At 43.2% G+C, this 21,595-nt stretch overlaps 1 protein-coding gene across 3 annotated transcripts in view; it reads left to right on the top strand.

Moving 5' to 3' along the window:
- The first annotated feature begins 1,425 nt into the window (after positions 1-1,425).
- The window catches only part of sema4ba (sema domain, immunoglobulin domain (Ig), transmembrane domain (TM) and short cytoplasmic domain, (semaphorin) 4Ba), a 38,795-nt gene continuing 18,625 nt past the window's right edge, over positions 1,426-21,595 (top strand). The window contains exon 1 of one of the 3 annotated variants that reach the window (XM_057053166.1): positions 1,426-1,684. The gene's annotated coding sequence lies outside the window, so the exon portion shown is untranslated. Of the gene's footprint in view, positions 1,685-8,356; positions 8,532-12,678; positions 12,837-21,595 lie in introns of those variants that run through there. The other 2 variants (XM_057053164.1, XM_057053163.1) reach the window with 2 other exon arrangements.

Below are 21,595 nucleotides of genomic sequence, written 5' to 3' on the forward strand. Positions count from 1 at the left end.
TACACACGTTCCCTAATCAGTTCCCCAAAGGTAGCCACAAGTATTTATACTGGCTAAATCCTGCTTTTATTTAAGTTCATGGATGTTTTAAAATATTTTCAGACTTCCGCAGAGTTTAAATCAATAGATTGTCTAAAATAACTGCACCAGTTCCTTGTGAAATCTTCAGATGGCTTCAAACGGTTGTTGTCATTTTTGTGTTGATCAGCTGTTAAAACAAAGTGCCCTGATTTTATCATTTTCAGATGCTAAAATTGTTTTGTATAATACAAATAATCAGGCATTCAAGCTCTCATTGTGGCACACCCTCATTTTCATATAGAACCGTTGATAAATATGGACGAAAACGGCGAGAAATCCTTTAGATTTAAGAGAATATCGTCTGAGACATAGATAATATGTAACATTTATAGACCAGGGTCATTTATTGCTATAAAATTCACATCCAATCACAGCATCGGGTAAAATCTGCTAATTAGACAGAACCTGTGAGTAGAATTTTGACTGTGTTTACAGCAGAATGCCTTTTGGAGCTATGAAACCTGCAGTTACTCATCGAGCGTATACTTTTGCCTGTTCAGGTCAGCGTACTGTGGTATTATCCAGCGTGTCCTGTGGCATTAAGGATGCTAACCAGCACCCTGAGGGCATCGGACACATGATTCAAGGTCTTTACCCTCAAACTTAGACATCTAATTGACTCTTCACGTCTCACCGTGTTGGAGATCTGATGAAACAAAGTGGTTTCGTTTGATCTAAAGAGATCCCTGGTCGGTGACGTGAGCTTATCACCGCTCAAGAATCTCCCCGTGTCTTATAGCCCTCTTCTGATGCATGTAGGAGATCCTCGCTGAAGTCTACCAGCAGCCCTCCTGAGGCGGGCGACATTCAATCGCCCTGTGTGTCATGTTGTGCTGCAGGTCTCCGCTTTGATGACATATTCAGTTACGGCAGAAGGGATCGTTTTCAGCTCTTGTCACATGTGGGTCCTTTGTAAAGCCTCTTTTATCTCAGAGTAGTAGCTCGCTGCTTTTCATCCACAGAGGAGGAGCATAGATGTGGGCATATGTCTTGTTTAAAATCAGTAACATATAGAGTTAAAGGTTGGGGGGTGGGGGGCTAAAACTCCTCTATCACTTTGTTGTACTTAGATGTCTGAGAGCTCTCTTTGCTGATGATTCAGTTATGAAAATACCTTTTGTCAACTGTTTGGGTTCCATGAAGTTCCAGACACTTCTACTCTTCAGGAGCCATTAGCCCATTTGGAGCTTCGGTCACCTGGTTGTTGCTTGCTCCGCCCCTCATTATGCGGGTCGTTGGAACTTGGCACATTAGGGTTCGTTAGTGGCCACCTGTGAATGGCCTCTTCTCTTCCTGGGGATGTTTTTCAAGAGTGTATTGTAAACAGGTGCGAGGTGACGTCTCAGACCCCCACCTCTGTTTAATGACGGTCTTTCCAGTTTGACATGGATGGCTTCTTTCACTCCTCTCTCGAACCCCAAGCTGAGTTTCAACGACCTGCATAATGAGAGTGGAGCAGTAAAGGTCTCCGGAACTCCCCAACAGTCAGCTAGAACCGATGAAGATACTTGGATGAGAGGTGAAACGTCTTCTTGGAACCCAAACAGTCCAGAGACGGTGAACAGACCATAAACCAGGCTGCTGCAGAGGGCTTCTCAACTGGGTAAGAGGTTGCTTTTTCTCCTGACACACACCACTGTGACCATTGTTGGCAGCTGACCGTATGGACTCAACACGTGTGCATTCATTTCTATTCTAATTGCTGCGTTTATGAGCCGACGATCCGCGTCTGGCTCCCAAATGTGGCCACTTCAGTTCATGCACAAACAGACAAACACCACTAAAAAAAAAAAGTCTAGAGTATCTTTAACTGTTTCTAGCTACAACACTGAGACACATGTTAAAGTCCAAAGGGCGGCAGATCATTTATGTTAATTATAGCATATCGAGATCATGTGACTGTCTGGAACTCATAAGCACAGACTCCAGATTCCAGCAGCTAAAGCCTGATATTAAACACACAGATGACCCGATTGTGTCCGGTAGCTTCCTCAGCTTCTTGTACTGATGGAGACAACAACGGCTCGATGGCGCCGCACTCCGCAGGAGAGGAAAGGAGTCAGTTTGGGAATCCAGTTAGATCTGTTGAGTATGAAGTCAGCCATCGCTCCATAAAGCTCCAGCCCATGTTTCGCCCAGAACATCGCCACCATGTTGTAGCTGTGCTGCAGCTGCTCTATCTGGCAGCCGGTGGCTAATCTAAAATAAAAGCAGGCAGCCCCCTGCTATGCCCCGCAGAATAGTGCATGAATAAACTCTCCTTTTGCTGGTCGATGTGTTCAGATGAGTGCAGTCAGATTTGCTCAAATATACAAACAAAACAACCTTTTTTTTCATTCCTGTGGAAGCAACAGAGAAACCACCAGTCAAGAATCATGGAAAAATCCTAAAATAAACATATTGTGACCAAGTCAACAAAAACCTGGGTGATAATGTTCTTTTTTAACCTTAGAGCCATAGTTTAACTCTTTGTTTAGTGTCACACACACATGAATGCGTAACATTTGTGTGGCATGAATTGCATTTAACCTCATCTTCAGTAATTGACTCAAACGACCTAAAACCCGTCGTTGGTGCCAGTAAATAGTCTTATTCTAGGACACGTCTCAGCTCCATAGTACAGGACAGTACTGTACTTTTCTAGTACACACTGCAACAGAGCTGCAGAAAGCATCACGTAACTCAAGGGTGGCTCAAGGATGACCTTTCAGTGCTCACTTCTGTAAAATAGATGCACTTACTCCCAAAAAAGTGTTACAAATGGGATCATTCAAAGTACAGGGACAGGTCACGCAGAGGCCACGCAGTCTTGAAGGCAGGCAGATGGCTAAAATCACCCTGTAATCCCATATTTTTCTTTTTTTTTTAAACCACGCACAGGTACTATTGAATCCACTTTCAAGTGAACCAGTCCTCTCCTTTGTAAATGGAATGTGTGATGTGTGTATCCACTACTAGAGCAACCTGTGGTCAAAAGCACAAACAGAAAAATCACAGAAGTTTAGATCATTTCCAAAACAATGAAGTAGGGGGAAAAGTTTTTAAGCCATTTATTTAAGCGTTTTACTGGACGTCCCAATTGTCTTCTGTGGCTTTTATGTGTTGTTATTCGTCCCTCTGGTGTCACCTCCAGAGGTCTTTGCTGTTGTCGCCGGCGATGCCTGAGAGTGTTGAAATTTGTCGCACATGTTCGGGCCCATCAGCATGCACACTTCCTCTGATCTGCTCTGTTTCTGGGCTGAGCTAAGTTTAGAGGCCCCGCAGAGAGGAGTGACCTGCGAGGATTTTTGGGCGAGGCACAGAAGCGGAGGCCTGATCTGCTGCTGCATCAGTGGCATTATTTTGTTTTATCACCCTTGTTTCGACTTTACGCTCTGAAAATGAAACGTTATAGCCATTTTCTGCAGGTGGATTGGAAATGAATGGGCTTTTGGGAGGGCGTGTTGATCTGCAAAGAGCAGCTATTTCCATTCCCGCACTTCTGGTCATATGAGAATACTTTAAATTAGCCACACTGAATAATCTGAGTTATTTGACATAATTCACACAAAATACAAATTAACCTTGAAAGTTTTACCTTTGTCCATTATTAATTAATAATCTCGGGGGTATTGCTAGTGAGTTCCTTTGCTACATAACTGAGATCCATTGTGTTTCGGAGTGATTGTTTATGGTTTTATCCGTTAGTCTTGTAGATTTGTGAGGCTAAAGTCCCTGGATAGTCAACAACCTTGGAACCAAATTTTAATTATTACCTTTGTCCTCCTGCGGTTGACCTGGTTAATAGTTACCGGCTGGGGAAGTGTGGGTGAACTTATCAGGTATCATAGGAATCACTCAACCTATTGGAACACAGTTTAGTCTCTATTGTGCAAACACAAATGAAGCAACACCAAATTCATTTCAAGTCGAGAGGGCTTTAATTGTGAATTATTGACCCGACAGCAATGACGAATGTTAGCAAAGTTAATAATTTCTCCTTTTTCCCCTCCAGCACTTCCTACCTGAGCTACCTAACGGGGCAGACGTATGTTCTCGCCCGGCTCAACGTTATCAACACTAAATAAATAATGAAATGGCTCATGCTAGGTCCATGAGGAAGCTGGAGCTCTCTAATTCTCATCAAAACCTCCTACTCTCTTTATTATAGCGGACTGTAAATGTTCGCCTCAGTCCATTTTATTATCGTCGGCTTATTTATATCTAGGCCAGATAGTTACTGACAGAGGCAGCATGTTTAAACATAAAATGGAAAATATACTGGTGCACAAACGTTTTCCTGTACCCTCTTGTATAACCTGGTTCAAAATGTCCGCTCTAAACTGTTCTAGCTGTTCATTTTCCTCTTATGCATCAACCAAGAAGCACAGCTACGCCTTTGCTGAGTTCAACAGCAGACGGGAGGACGTAAACAGAACCATCTACTCAGGTGTTCATCACACATGTGCCACCCCTCATATCCAGCTTCAAATTAAGATGTTTTTTTTTTTTATTGGAATGACACTCTGTTATTAGTGCAGCTTGAAAAAAAGAAAAGCAGGTTTCTGCATATTTAGGGTTGACTGTGTTCCTGACTTACCTGCCATTTAGGTGCAGGCCTCAAATTATGATTGCTCACTGCAGACAAAGACTAAAAAGCAGAATAATACGCAGCTTGTGGAGAAGGCACCACTGGCAATTGCAGGTTGGTTTGGGTGCTCGGCGACCACTTTAATCCTCCGGAATACCGAGCCTAACTTCGCAACGGGCACATTCCCCTCAGAGAAAATTAAATAAGGCAAATATATGCACCTAGTTCTGAAAGACGAGGGTGTGAGGACCTGTTTGATGTGGCCTCTCACACCTCGCTAAAGGGTAGCGAGTTTCTTTCTTTTATACTAACAATGGTTGTTTTTTTTTGTCTTGTTCCTGTTTTGCCAGCTCAGTGTGTTGAACTGCAAAGTGTTTCTGGGGGGGGTGAGAGTGGGATGTGAATGGTGAGGTGAATATAATCACTGCGTTGCCAGGGTAACGTCGAACTCGATACTGCAGTACCAAAACTTGCTAACCGGTTTGACAGTTCTGTAACAAAAGAGCCCAGGTTGTTTCCCTAAATGTTGTTATTTCTAATCATTCGTCCTGGTGTAAGTTGACGGGCGAAGTGCTAAACCTGTTAAACCAAAAAAAAGGAAACCATATTAGGAAATGGAGCAGCGGTGACATCCATGATTAAGTCCAGGTCTTTGGATAAGAGGAAGAAAAAAAAAAAAAGATGTTTATAGATTGATTTCTTTAGCCCGCCATGTTTAAACACGCGGTCAGATGCCAAAGTGGTATAATGGAATTTTATGATTTTGCCCCATTCATCATAACCGCTGTAGCCCGGTCCTCTGAGGCCCCCGGAGCAGGGCGGGGCTCCGCTATCGCTCAGCTTTATGGCCTGTGTGCCGGGGATTAGGATCACCATTTCAAAACAGAGCAGCGCTTTCATCCGTATCCTGATGGAAGCATCTAGACCGTTGGAATGGTTAGTATTCTTTGACAGTGACCAAAGACGAATTTGTCCAACCTGAAGCCGACAGACGGGGTCGATGATTCAGGCTACTGGAAAAAGCCCTTTTTGAGTATAAATATTTAAACTGTCTGCTAATGGTCAGCGCTCCGTTTACGACTTTCTTTGAGAAAAGACAGACATTTGTCACCAAAACACACACGTACATTACAGTAGCTGCAGGACGGATAAAAAACTGACAGAGACTAGAAGCTGAGGGATCTATATGATCTATATGGGAGCATCAGTCAAAACTTGCCTTTCCCCCCTCTGTGATCCCGACAATTGAATTATCCAGATTGCTTTTTGTTAGAATTCATCCGCTCCAGTGTTTACGCGACGGCCTTTTTTTGTCGTCCTGAAGAGCTCGGCGCCGCCGTCTCATCTTTCACCGCCGCCGTTCTGTCGACAACAGTGGCGGAGCGGCTTGTTGGCAAAGAGGCTTTTCGTTTGGACAGCAGAGTGATGGCCTGTGTGCAGCGGCCCTCGCTGGCTCCCCGAGCCGCTCGTCCCCTGCGGTCAGGAGGGGTTCGGCCAATTTGCGATAGCAAAGGTCAGGCCCATCTGGGGCGCCGTTTACGTTCGGGGGGGTACCCTTCTTCCCAGAGGCTCCTCTGCTCAATACGTTCCCAAACACTGGGAATCACAGCCTTCTTCCCACTTCTATCTGCGTTCCAGCCAACCGGCAACACGGCGAGGAATGCGCCCTCCATTTGAAACCGAGGGAGACGGACAAAGGAGCAGTTGGATTGATTTTTCTGCCGGCGCTGTCGCACTTATTAACGTCTCCGCTGCGCATACAGTGCCTCTTTACGTGTCTGTTTTCCCTTTGGGGTGGGACGTGACTGAGACGGCGGTGTCGCGGTGAAGGTCAGATTTGCAAGTTGTAAGGTTAGGGCTGCATTTTCTGGTAAATAATTACAACGCGTTGACGCTTATCCAAGCTTTTCTTACAAAATAGGCAATTTTAAACCCACAGATATGAGGTTTATTTTTGTTTTTGAAGATTTCTTCTGTGCCTGGAGCTGGACATACATACATTGTAGTCACAGATGGCAGATATGACTTGAATGAGGCCGTTATCAAGCTTTAGCATTATCACACTGAACATGAGGCCATAAAGTAACGGCTACTTTGTGCTTTAAGACTGCCGTCCTGTAACCTCGTCCTGAACCCATCAGGTTATATAATAAAGATTGAGTAATGAACAATATGGATGAATCATTGTTTTAAATTCCTTATTTTAAAGCTTTCAACATAATCAAAAGAAGTATAAAGTATACAGCATAATATGGAGCATATTCTCATTAGCAACGAGCTAATCACAGGAAAGGGGGCAAATTCCAGAAGGAAACGCTTCTCCAATATTTCTAATGAAAAATTATGGTTAATTAAACTATTGCAACCTGTGTCTTTATTACACATGAAGGTTTCTCCTTAGCTGGTCACCTGGTCTGAAGTTAAGAGTCCTGATACACACCAGCTTTACAGATTCTCTGCACCAAACCAGAGTCATTACTGTCTAGTTGTTGCCAACATCTACAAATACAGTAGCTGCAACCGTTTGGTCATAAATCCCTCTTTGCCAGTGATAGCAGGTATATGATGAACTAATCCACAACGGCAAACTGAAGAAAGAATATAGAGAAAATAGGGTTTCTGGGTCACTGATATTTGATCAGGTGTTAAATAATCTGGTTTCATTGAGTCGATTGGTGCTAAAGGTGCCAGAAAATGATAGCGTTATCAAAGAATGTGGGTAAAACAAAAAGATGTTTGCAAGAAATGTAGATTTAAGAACAATAATGTCTTGAATCTCTAAAAGCAGAGTGGGAAAGTCCAAAGCAGATGGGATCTGCTGAGCAACTAGTAGAACCTGACAGAGAAGCATCGTCATCGTCTGCAGATTTGAACTTGTTTAGCCTGGCGTTAGCGTTGTGTTTCTTTTCAACAGCATTTTCGTACTTCAGAGTGTGTATTTGTATCTTTTTTTTGTGACCCTCTGGTGCTGAGCTTTGTTGTCCGTGATGGTGGTCTGTGGCGCGCCGTAGCGTAGGTGGAGAACAAGCTGACCAGTGGAAAAAGCCGCTCATTACATCTGCCTCCCCACGCTGAGACGCCGCCCCCCAGATGTGTCCAGAGCATCAGCAGATTCCCGCAGAGGTATTTCACAAATCTGTTGCGACAGCACAGTTTATGCAGAGCCCAGATGTGAAGCCCAAATGATCGTACCTGCTGGTACCAGCTGCCCGCGGAAATCCAGGATGACCTTTTTTAGAGGTTGAATATTAGCATGCTTTTTGAGCACTGCGAAGGAGTCACGGGTCACGCAATTGAATTACCGCACTGAATACACATTAGGTAGGCTCCCGTGATCAAGGCGCGGACGCACAGTCCTTCACCCCAAGGGGATTAGGTAGAATACGTCATTTCAGATGCATTCTGACTACAGATCAGAGCGATGGCTCCCGATTAAAAGCAGCTGATCTAATTATTTCATTTTCTGGCTGCAACCGTCGAGGCTTATTACACGGTCCCTGCATCATAAATATTATATTTAGACTTGAGACAGAGTGACAGACAGAGCGCTGCTACAAGGAGCACCTCCCTTCCTCCGTCCACCCTCCCACCCACCCTCCCACAGAGGCAGCCTATGATGTAATGTTTCTGCTGCTGGTAGAGCAACCCCCCTCTTCTCTCTCTCTCTTTTTTTTCACTTCCAATATTCCATCCCCTCCCCTCTCTGCCGTGCTGCTCTCGCTAGTGGTGATAGTGGTGGATGCATGTGTGCGGTGCCGGTTCAGCTGCATCTCCTGGCATCTCTCGGGAACCCTGCAGAGCATCCTTTTTCCTCTGTCACCACTCGATCAAGAGCCGCTCCTACGGAGGACCGCAAGACCCTGTCCTCCGCTGATTGAAGGTAACTCTTCTGGCTCATGATTTTAAAAAAGGAAGAAAGAAAGAATGTGTACAGTAAAGGAGCAAAAATGAGTAGAGGTAGAGTAAAGTCTGATGGACAGAATGGGTTTGCTGTTTCGCTGTTGGCTGAGCTGGTCCGAGCGCTTGAGGCTTACAGTCGCCACACTGCTGGATGCTACAGTAATTGCTCCCCCAGTGTGTGTGTGCATGTTGTATGGTATGGTGTTGGTTTCCATGGTAAAGCTGAGACTTGTCCCTGCGCCGGTTCAGAGGTAATTCAGCATGTGCAGGGGGAAAGCTACAATTAACCTCTGGTGAGGAGTGATCCCCCCCCCCTCCTGTGTGCAGGCTCTGTCAGAAACCCCATGATGGTCATTTGTATTCCACCTTCTTGATTCTTTTTGATTGATTTTTTTTTTTTTTGCTATGCAACAGATAATTATTTGTCACACTTCCACGGAACACGTGCGTCACTCTGATGAGTCTGAAATAGGCTGGGTGTAACAGCGAGGGTCCGGGTGACTGATGCGGTGGGCGTTATCTGCATGCAGATTTCCCACTCCAGAAATTTACAACGCGTTTAGTTGCTCAGCCAATCACTTTTTTTCCCCCCATCAACATCTTTGGACCTGCTGCGTACTTCTGGTTCGGGGTTCTATCTGCGGAAGGTGATATTCAGGAGTTCACCTGGACTCTAAATCAGATGCTGACTTAATATTTTATGTCTCGTCTGCCCCACATGTGGAAGGTTCATAACTAATTCATCCTCGGGGTTTTCCCTGTTTGAATCATCACTAATTTTCCGTCTACTATGGATTTACCCCCGTTGAATTTAAGTTAGCCCCCGTGCTTGATGAATAAGCGCATCAACACAGCCCTTTGGGATCAGGGATGTATTGTGAATTCAATGAAGAGAAAGTGTAATGCTCTCAGGGTCATTCACTGATATCCCCACGGGAAACTGGTCATGTTTGCTGGGAAGTAATTGGTCTTTGAGACGACGCAAACACACAACATATTCTCATTGGGGCCATTATTTTTTGTCATTGACCCAGCATGTGTGGATTTAATGGAGAGAAAATATGTCATTATCACAGTTTACTCTTATAGATTCCTAGAAATGTTCACTAAGGACACACTAATGGTGTTTGATTGCTAGTTAATAGTAACAGATGATCATTTTATTGAGCTCCCCTTTCAAACGATGTTACATTTGGATGAACCTGTTAATATTTTCTGGTTTCTTTTTGAGTCAAGGTGACAACAGAAAAAAGCACAAGCTATTATATATCCCTGCGCCTTTTAAGAAGGTCAAGGCGGTATATTTTAAAACTTTAATCATTCGCGATTAAGTTGCTGATTGAGTTGTTTTGGCTTGAGAAAATGATTCTGCTTCTTGGCATTAATACATTAAAGGAATCCATTGGTCCATTGGTGAATTGAACATAAACTGGGAAAAAAACCAACAGTTTTCTGGGTTTTTTTTATTACCCGTTTATAAAACATCCATTATTTTATGACATTTGTGCCCTGCGAGATATAAATTTCATGATTATATTCCCTGTGCTCAGCTTCAGGAGGAGGACACAGTTATTAGTGTGTGGACGCCCGGATATATGAGGGGAAATGGGGGATCTGAGGCAGAGAAGAAAAGGACTTTAAGCTGCTACCGACATGAAGGGCCACCTGAGGAGCAACCGAGCTGTTCCCCTTCAAACTGGTCTTGTTGCTTTGGAGTTGCGCCAGTGGCTCCTGTTTGACAAATTGCTAATCCAAAAATTGATCTGGCCGCCAGCGCTGGCAAAAACATACTTTTCTGTCCGAAGCTTGGGGGAGGAATTAGAAAAACAGAGGCATTTTCCACAGAAACGGCTTAAACTGGGCGTGATGCGAGTCAAATTCCCAGTAGGATGATGCAGTGGGCATGTGATGGGTGATGCTGGGAAGTCTCGCAGCAGTTTCAGACCGGTGAGTAACAGATAAGATGGTGACATAGAGAAAATAAGCGTGTAGGCAAGAGTCTAATGACAGGATCAGAGGTGAGTCACGGACATGGCTGGAAACACACACGTGGTCACGATTCACTACAGTAGACACACACACACACACACAATCTAAAGGAGTCATTCACGCCCTGACACCTCTGCAAGTGCTTTCACAGTCGTATACCTTTGTTTAAAACATGAAAAGTTGAAAGTGCTCCATTAGAAAAGTCAAAGTCACAAAAGAAATCAGTTTTTATTATTGAACGTCATCTATCCGAGAGAGTATTTAATACACATTTGGCCTGTGGGGGTGCAGCTTGGCTCTGTTCCACCCACCAGTAGTTTTTACGAAAACCTCGCGTGCACAGAAATAACAAACACGGCAGGCGTACAGTAGTTGGATGCGTAAGGTTGGAATTTGAAGGACACGAGAAAGAGGATGTTAAAGCACGGAATACAAATCGGCTGCAAAGTGAGAAAAAAGGCGCTAAACATTTTAATTAAATGCTATTAAATGTATCACTATGGATATTGTGTGGTTCTGATCAGCAGTCTAAACAGGTTGATTTGGGTTTATGAATGCTAATTAAGCCGGAACCTCAAAGCCGTCAAGGTCAACCATTCAAACCGTGTTTACAATAGAGAAACAAGGACATGTGAGGACACATTGATCCCATGTCTGAACATTTTAGGTGTAGAACTTAAGCTTTAAAAGCTGGAAACATACAATCCCCAATCAGTTGTTTCCTACATAAATTAACAAACTTGGTGGGGGCAAAAAAAAAAATCACACATTTGAAAAACTAACAGGATATTGACGATTTAGAAGATATGTAAACAACACATAGCTGTAAATGGAACCAAAAATAGGTGTCAGAGACGGTATAAGTGAGAAAAATCAGTAATTGAGTAACAAAGCTGGGTTTCCACGACGATATTTTTCATCAACATATATGAGCATTTTCATCGTAACTGTTGTTTCTAATTGCAAAACCAGAAAAAGTGACTTTAAGATGGTTACACCAGTCGTAGTGCGACTGTGTGTAGAGATCTGCTGGAATGGTCCTCCAAACACTATGGATTCTTTACATAGGTTTGTCTGCCCAGCGCTGGCAGGTGGTCCAGCTCAGGAAGGGGGGGGCGGGTGTCATCAGTGAGGACCCGTGAGTATCCCAGTGGTATGTCTTAGGTAGCTGAGGAATCTGGCCTTGACCACTAACACAGAGCTGACGTTCAGGATCCCAGCACCTCCAGCTCACAAGTCTCCCCTCTTAGCGGTGGCCTGAAGAGCATAATTAGCATCTGCTAACCCCCATTTCAACACTTCATTCCATTTAACCCGGAAATATCCTGGGAAAATACACGACGTCATATTGTAGCGCTTCACCTTTCTCATGAAGAACCGTCGGTTGGTGGGACTTGAGTCTGAAAGACAATATTTAGAGTTTTGATCTTGCAGTCCTGCTTGGAAATGGTTAAATCCCCATTTCACAGTGCTAATCAGATTGTTGCCAGTGATTGTGGGCAGTATATTGGTCCCACCCCCACAAAGCGGCTTAAAAGGCAACATCACAGATTTGAACAATTCCACTTGAAAAATAGTAACACTTGTTTCTGCTGTGGAAATAAAGTGCTGACATTTTTCTGCCATGATGCAGTCAGATCAAGGGAACGCTGGCATTATTGACCTGGCGTTTTGGGATTTGAACAGTGTTACGATAATGTTTTATAGTGTTTCTTATGTTGCACGCAGCCAAGGAAGAAGTGCTTCTGGTGAAAAGTACGTGCAGTTCTTTGGCTCTGAAATAGTCCCTGCGATTGAAGTCTCTGAAGGCTCCGTCGAAGCCTAGATGTTAACATTTCTGAATTGCGTGGAACTTTCCATTAGTTCTGTGGATAAAGTCGTGTAATGAAAGACATGTGGAGGTTTAATCTTTATTGCTTCAAGCTTTCTTCACTAGCTTTCTGGCTGCACTGCTACATTAAAAAAAAAAAAGCTTCACTCCTTCAAAAGAATTTAGTAGTACTTAAAGACATTTGGTTTTTTTGGTTTTTTTTTGGGTTTTTTTACATCAAATTCGTCACGATATCCCTTCACGTCCCTCCTCCCTGCTCCTTAAGCCCCCCCTCCCTGTGACGGTGCATGTAGGGAGGAGCTGCAGAGGGTTGAGTGTCTGCAGTCTGTAGTAAGACACAGCGAGGGAGACTGTGGAGCTGTCATGTCCTGGAGCTACTGAACTCTTTATGTGTATTTTCTTTTGGTGTTTTGTGGAGGAATCCGGTTTTTGGTCTCTGAAAAGGAACATTTGTGGACCTGGAGTGTAAGCAACACTGTTCTGGATACTTCCCACGCCTTCTTTAGCTTTTTGCTGCTGTGGCTTCATGAATTATTGAAGTGGTCATGTTGCAGTTCTTGTTACCTGTTGAAGCCGTGAGCAGGCGTTCTGCCATTTTGCTGTGAAAGGAACTTTTCAGCTGGTTGGTTTCTTTCCTGATGGGGATATGTAGGTGTGAGCAGATGTGCGACCGCCCCGTACCTGCAACGGTCGGTCTTTATCGCAGTGTGATAGCAGCCCAGGAGGAGTCATTAGAGGACCCAGTTTAAGGACAGCTTGTGTTTATATTTGCAAGGGCTGTGGACGTGTAGGAGCTACCCTTTTATTAGAATTTGGGGAGAACGCTCCACCTGGACTCCTCCACTGGTGTGTGATGGTGTTGGTGAATGTGCCAGGCAGTGCACACACATCAGCTCCCAGCCTGGAACTTTGGTTGAACCCAGAGGAGAGTGGAAAAGCTAATGGCCAAGAGCGAGGACATGAAAGTCCTAATTGTCCCGTGGCTGGTGTAGCCGAGAGGCTGCACAGTCAAACTGTTAAGAGGATTTGTGTTGCGACCCTGGTCAGGGAGGTCCTCGCTGAGATGTTGGCAGCTGTATGACGGAAACATCAGGTGCTGCTGGGAGATATTCAAATCTCTCTTTATTACAGCTGCCGTGAGGGTGGTCACCAGATTAAGGGTGTCGAGGTCAAAAACGACCTTAATTGCCCAAAGTTTCGGAAGAGATCAACCACATTTGGATTTTTTAAAGCTCCAGGTTTGACTGTATGGACTTTGACTGTAAGAAAAGTCAAGCCAAGCAGCAGCAGTTCATTATTTACTCAGTTTACATTTACATCACACTTTTGACCTGTGTATTATACTTTTTATATTCTGTAATATGTGGCTTAAAAGCATCCATTTAGCTATATTTTAAGTGTGATAAAGGGACATTGATACACTTGGTGTTGTACAATAATGCTAATTTTTGGAACATTTGATAGTAATTTTAAATTTTTACTATATAGAGCAGACACAATGTTTAACGTAACGATGATACGGACCATGTCTTGCTCACAGAGGTTGACTAAAGGGAAGTTATTTGCGGCAGCCTATTTTTCTGTGGTGCGTGTATGGAGATTCTTCTGTCTGCTGCAGAAGAAAAGCTTATGCATGCTGACCTCGGCCCGCTGTTTTCTTTTGATTTGATCCACAATGAAAACAGCTGGCTCTTGCATTCTGGATACTGACGGCCTTGACAATGAACTGTCTGTATGACGCTGTCAGAAAAGCTTTGGCTCACTGATAAACCACTCTGGGTCGAATATTATTACCCCAGAAGCAAACCTGTCCACAAAAACGCTGTTCATGACATAATGAGGATCTCCTGTGATGACGTGTGTTCTGGATTTTAATGGGTTAAAGTTTCAATCTGTCCGTAGAAAGTGTTTTGTCCTTATGGGAAAATAATATCAGCGAGGAACCTGTTGCACACGGACAAATCTGTTCACTTCAGTAGAGGAGAAAGGAAATCAAAAGTGATAAGTTGAAGCCAAAATAAAGCTAACAGAATCTCACTGTTTTATCACAGCCTAATCCTCTGTGCTGGGCCCATATGCACATGTTTCCGTTTTGTCAGCAGATCCCAAGGGCATATTCCCAGCATTAGGCTGCTCTGATCCATCTCCTTCATCTGTTTGTATAGCACTGTTGCCCTTGTGTGTGTGTGTGTGTGTGTGTGTGTGTGTGTGTGTGTGTGTGTGTGTGTGTCTGCATGCTACGCAGTCAGAATCCACATTTCCCTAGAAAGTGAAGACATTTTCACTCTTCCTGACAACTTCAAAGGGTTGTTTGAGGGTTAAAACTTGCCGTTAAGGTTGCTGAATAATTGGGTTCAGGTTAAGAGGCTGGGAGATGCACGGTGTGACTGTTGGGTCGGGCGTGTGTCTGCTGGATGACACCTTTCAGTTTATTTGGAGTATTAATAGAACATATTTAAACAAAGTGTGAATTGCTGGTGGATTGCAGTTTACATGTGCTATTGTTAGTATTCTTATTGCTTTTTTTTCTTTCCTAAAGACAAAATGTTGCTTATTTGTTGCGAGAATGAGAATTATTTTTTACTGAAGGAGAACAACCCTCTCCGTTGTCACCATTAGAACTTTATGATGCAGTAAAAGATTGATAGAAGAGGGATTTTAATTGGTTCTTTTTAGGTGATTTATATTTCAGGGTTTTGCTGTTGGTGCGCAACGTTAAATCAAAGATGTTTTCCAGAGTCAATCGTGTTGTGGCGACTAGGTTGGGCAACTAAAGAGTTAATAGCTGAGGCAGAGGAGGGCTGGACACTGGAGTGGCCAGCCACTTGTAACCTAAAGGTTAAATACGGGTCTTCAGGGAGTCCTATTACTGTGTACTCACTGATGGGAACTCTGCAAGCATGCATTCTGGGAGCACAGCGGGCTTCTCTGTGTAATCCCAGTCCAGGACGGTGCCACAATGTGGGAAACGACGACGTGGAGCGAGGCCAAATCACCACGTCTGCACCGGTGTGACACGTACAGTTGCTTCTCTGATTTACCCGCACAAACCATCGTGTTGATCACATGTGTTCTCTGTTGTGCACCTTTTTGTTTTGACTGTACACAACGCACATAAACCTGCACTGTAATGAAACGGCTTTGGGAACACGCAATATGATTTTTCCCAGCTAGCAAAATGTGTAAATAGCATGATTGTCCAGACGGAGTGTGTTTCCACTTCCCAGTCGACTATTTTGAACCACCAAATGTGCACATCTACAATCTTGTCCTGTGCATGTGGCGTTTATAGGTTTACGCTCAGGTTCCTCCTGCGTGATATAGTGGGCCTTCTTAATGAAATCAACCTTGAGCCGAGCCTGGTTTAGCGGCCTGCCCCTCCCCCACTGCTGGGATTTCATATTTCTGGGCGATTTGGGTTGTGCCCTATACTCTGCTAATGGTGCTAATAAGCCTCTCAGGCATCCCTGTTTAATGTCTAATTACCTCACTGAAAACAGGATGAGCTTTATTTTGATATCGGTACGTGAGAGATCTTTATTTATATGACGGAAGCAGGGAGGTGTCCGTGTGAGCTGCACATTTAGTCCTTGCAGTCTCCCATGCAGTTGTCCTCCCGTCATCAGCACAAGTTGTGCTTTTATTTTTGTTTAATGGCCTGAGGAATGTAAAGCAGCTTGCTCTGCTCTGTTTTCTCCTTACTGTGCTTCTGTGTTGATGTAACCCAGCGTAGGAATGTTATACATCATCAACTCAAGGTGATCCCCCCCCCCCAGATCAGACTTTTATGGAAATACAGTGTAATTGGAGTTATCAAAATATTTCTTATTCCTGTAAGATTTTAAAAAAACTCATCAGTTTCTGTATATCTTTATGATAGTATATTTTTTTCTGGGGCTATTTACATTCCTACCATTTCAGCCTTGGCAGCCCAGAGACTTGCCTATGGAAAATATGTTGTTTTCTCCTGAAACGTCTTGTGAAAGATGGATTTTTGACATGGAGCAATATGCTGATTCTCTCCCTGCTTTATACATTAGGCTCAAGATGGAAATATAGATAGAGGAACTTGGTTAAATGGAACAGTCATAGGACACGCACCACCTAAAAGCTTCCTGTGGCAGGACAGAGTGTTAGACAGGCCCAGCAGAGCGGCCAGCAGGGCAGATGTTTTAAGTGAGAGGCAGAGTAGATAGCACCATCTGAATTATTCATCAGCCTGGACTGAAGATGTGATATATTAAGACACAGCACACAAACCACCTTAAGGCCTCTTTCAGCAAGTTTTGAGCAGCACGAGTGGCTGCGGGGCTGTGATCCCCCTGCATCTCCTCCTTCTTTCTGGAACTTATCCACCTCCATGTGGGCACTTGAGGAGACGGGGACTAGTGAGGCCTCCAGACATCTGGAGGGGATGAAGCTGTTCGGAATGCAGGTGCAGTCAGAAGTTCAAAGGAAACCAACACCGTTGATGTTGCTGGACTCTCCTCCAACAGGACCTGGGCCGTGGTCAACGGGTCACCCTGGTTTGGGTAACAAAGGGGTGATGCTTTATTCCCCCAGCAACTTTAAATATATATTTCCTGTTATTATATTTGCAGGACAGTTTTAAACCCGTAACATCGTGATGGGTTTGAGATTCTTCTCTATCTTGTTGATTTTATGGGCCTCCCTTGACCTCCCTAGGTTGCGAAAGTAGGCGAAGACGTTCGAGAACCTGACCCGCATGCTGGCGTCGTGGCAGGGAGGCTCAGCTTTCAACCTGACAGATCACTTCACCTCAATCTCTCCGTGACATCAGCGCCACGCCAGCGTGAATCCAGTCGTGGGGCCGTGCACTTTGATTGCATGTCAGGTCTGCACTTTGGCTTTGAGAAATCTGTTGATTAGTGGCCTCAGTTGTTATATTCAGCCCTTTGACTCAAATAACTTATATTTACCGTCCCATTAACAGATCGTATATGGCTTTATACCCGCAACCTTGTGCACTGAAGTCTGTCATCTGATAGTCTGCTAATCCCCTTATTATGCTTGTCTGGTTAAATAGTCACAGTCAGTCAACCATTAAATCATATAGCTTATAGGGATCAATGTGGGCCCCACAATTTTTCATCCTGCCAGGCTGTCTACAGTGGAATTGAAAGGGGAAAATAGGGTGGGCACATCACAAAAATGTGAAGTATAAATTCAATTGGATCTGTAGTGAGCTGTCCCACCCTGACAAATTTGCCTCTGAGTGACTGCATTAGCTGGGGCAATAGGGCCGATGCTCTTGAGTGACGAGAGTTCCTCTCCCTCGTATGGTTTACCAAACACACCCCCCTCAAAGGTCAGCTCTCGTCGTCTAGGTGGCTGGGCGTCAATGATTGGAATTTACCCTAAATATCGAGGCGTTAAAGGGGCCAGTTGATTGCTTAGATGACTGGGATACCAAGACCTAAATGACTTCTTGACTTGGAAGGAGGAATGTGCATCTCCCTAATGACCTTTGAGATGTCAGGTCACCCCACATGGGGGGGGGCAGTTGCCCAGACTCACACTCTCAATAATGGGAAACTCCCCCACCATGATGTTTAAAAAATGTTTTTATTAAAATATCATCTCCTTGTTGCCCGGTTCTGACAGGTGGTTGAAGTTAAACTTGTGCTGTAGGAACTGATTTGGCATAAGAAAGTATGTTTGCGTCCGTTTGATCAACGCGCGCCGTCATGGATTCACGCAGCAAACTTTAATTTTCAGTAAATGCGTTAAAAGATACAAGAGATTCTGCTGTTGTATAATGCTTGTGTTTATTTACCACTGCTTTTTTCTCTGGTTCATGTCCACAGTTTGTGCACCCAGTTCATCCCATCGTCCTAATAATGATCATAGGCTTAAATGAATGCTTGGTTAATTCTGCAGCGACTCATTTCCGACGTCTCGACTCGAAATTTACGTCCCGGAGAAGTGACGTGATGCTGAAACTAGGTCAGCAACCAGTTGAGGGCTCTCAGAACATTTGAATGGTATTTAAGATGTGTTGGTTCTTCCTCTTTGACGCGCATGTGGAAAAACGGAACCTTTTTTTCTGAGCCTTTTCTCTTTTTCCTGAAACTTTTATTGGGTCTGCATGACGGATGTCTGCAGTCGCCTACAGTTTGAACTTCTAAGCTGCTGGAATGCATGTAGCTTCTTGCTGTGCACATCAAGAGCGTCCAGCCATGCCACCTTGTTTGCAGCCCTTCACGGATAATCAATCTAGACGGGGGGGAAATAGTTCTGTTCCTTATCGGACAGAACATTTAGGAAAAATATTTACATTAGTTCCCATCTTTAAAAATCAACTTAAATTTTTTTTTCATCCTTTATAAAACAATTGCTGCTGAATTTGTTGCTGTTACTGACATGGTCAGCACATATTTCCAAACTGTTAATTAATACTCACAGTAGAATGACGCAGATTATGTGTAGAATATAGTGAGTAATATAGTTATTGTAAAGACACAATTCATTAATGAACATTAAAAGGACATCGTTTAATGGAGACATTTCTGTCTTTTATTTTGATGCACAACGTCGTATATTAGATATAAGATGCAGATTCTAATCATCAAATTATAAATATAGGTTTAAGCACACACCAAAGAGATTGTTTTATTTTATTTTTATAACAGATGGTTTTAACATTGATAAAAAAATGATTGGAAATTGTGATTAAGATACGTAGAAATGTGATCTTTGTGCAGACACTTCATAGAAATACCGCTGGGATGTGGAGTATCTTTTTCCTTGGACTGGTATTGCATTACTCAGTACAGGAACACAAAGAGATGCAGCAGATACGTTTGGGGAGTGGAGCAAGAAAATTAGCTTGCTAACAATCATAGGTCACTATATTGCACTTTTTTTTGGGGGGGGGGGGGGGGGATTGGCTGAGATTTCTATCTGCAGCTGTGGTTGATCGGCAATCAGCACAATTCCACACTTCATCCAGCTCATTTTTGTCAGTGTTTTGATTGAGAGTCTCCTCGCGGTGGAAAATTACATACCGAGGATGTTCGCTGACGATCACATAGAACCAGTCTGCAGAGGTCACGGAGGAGGTTTTGGGATGTAATCTGCATAAATATTGTGAAATATGCGTAAACGCACATTCTTCAGCTCTAAAGGTTCTCTAGGCACATAAATTTAGACGTTTCCCTGTCTCAAATGGCGTCTGAGCTCATTTTTCCCTTTAGAAATTCATAATATCTGCATATATTAATATGCACTTTTAGGTGAGAATTTCAGTATTTCGCTTTACATCATGGCTCTGATTAAATAATTAAGCGAAATCATTTAACGAGCCGTTGTTGGTTCTAATTGCAGTTTCAGTTGGTTGTAACACAGAGTATTCAGGTGTTTATTACATTAACAGGAAAAGCAGGTCAGCAGGTTGAGGAGGACAGACTGCTGTCTGGAAGTGGAGCAGCTCACACAAAAACTAAACTATGCAGTAGAAAAAACACTTGAATTCCTTTTTTCGCTACTTTATATTTTACATCATTTTGCCAAGTGTTCCTAGGGAAAGTAAAAGGAATCTGAATCCTGTTTTTTTTCCCCATATCTGGAATATTGTGGAATATTTGGACTAAAAGGGCTCAAAGCCAGACTGAGTAAGTAACACACACGGTAGTGAGCAGTAGCTCTTCTGGAGTGAGATTCCACACACAGGTGATTTTTTTTACTGGCATTTTCTCCTGGAAATGCATTTAAATCCGACAACAGATGGAAAGAAATGTTTAATATAAAGTCCAGGAAGGAAGGCGTTCTTGGTTTCTGTCTGTGGCAGAGTTTCTGCTGTTCTTTTTTCAGTAACTTTGGCGTCCTCCTACTTTACGTTTCATCAGCAGGCCGCCTCTACCGGCTCCACATCTGTTATGGAAATTTGGGCAGAGGGAAATGGAATGAAATGGAAGACGAGCTCAAATATTTTCACTTTTGAAACTGGGTTGATTTGGCCATTTGTTATACTTTCAGAGACAGAGCTGTTGAAATATGCCCATCCACTTTTATGGCCATACATTACTGTAATTTATCACCACATTTTTAGCATCGGACAGGGATGTTTGAAGCAGTCGGAGCTTGTGATAAAATTCTAAACCTCTGACCATGTGTCACAAACCCCAGAGGAAATGTAGGCTTGATGAATTTAACTCCACTGAACTTTAAGTTCAAGATGTCCCCTATCTCCCTACAATAGTTTAATAAGATTTTAATTAGGCAATTAAAAGTCTTTGGAATAGCATATGGTCATAATTACTCCTGTATGGTTCACTCAAGGATGAATGAGCCTTTAATTGCTGTTAGTCGGATCTGGGAATTGGCCTTAAAATGGATCAGACAGAGAAAAGAAGACATTTCTTCAACTTTAACTATCATGTTGCCAGAAATATAGATTCCGAATGTCTTGAACGCTTTGGATCACCCGGTTCTACGTTCAGTTCTTACTGCTTTAATTCTGTACATCCTCTGAAGTTTTCACTGACAACAGGAGATTTTTTTTTTTTTTTTAAATTTCACCCAAACACATTAATTGTTGAAAAGGCTTATATCAAAGAATAAAAACCTAGGAATAAAAATGACAGTGCTGTAAGGTTGTGGGATGATTTCAGCATTGTTTTAACAGTTATAGGCTGTTTCACTCGTTCCCTACTCACTACATGGGGGACATGGATTGAGTGAACTACGTAGCGCACCCAATCCAAAGTTAGCTTTCAGACACTGCGGCGCACGTAAAATGACGTAATGTTGTCGCATAATAATAACGAACCGGTTGCCGGGAAAAGTGGCCAGGTCCATTTAATAATTTTAACGCATCTGAAACATACCCAAACACATTCAGCGGTGTTTCTTTGAAAATGCAATATTTTACCCTATTATTATCTTTATATAATAATAATAGATTAAAATACTAAATATAAATAATAAAGGCAAAAACATATTTAAAATGGAGGCAGCAATGTTCCGCTAAAGTGAAAGAATTTTACGCTCTAGTAAGATATGTGAAACAAATAGCATATAATAATAACATAATAATACATACATTTGTACGTCATCTCTCCTCGTTTACCCGCCATTGACAGATCATCACGCGATACCGTAAAGGCTGATGGGATATATTACCGAGTTCGGGGGCATCGGTTGTATGCTACTTTTCGCAGTGCATTGTGGGATACATTGAGTGCACTACATAGGGTCCAGCC

This window comes from Takifugu flavidus, chromosome 13 (assembly GCF_003711565.1).
Source record: "Takifugu flavidus isolate HTHZ2018 chromosome 13, ASM371156v2, whole genome shotgun sequence".
Taxonomy (NCBI): domain Eukaryota; kingdom Metazoa; phylum Chordata; class Actinopteri; order Tetraodontiformes; family Tetraodontidae; genus Takifugu; species Takifugu flavidus.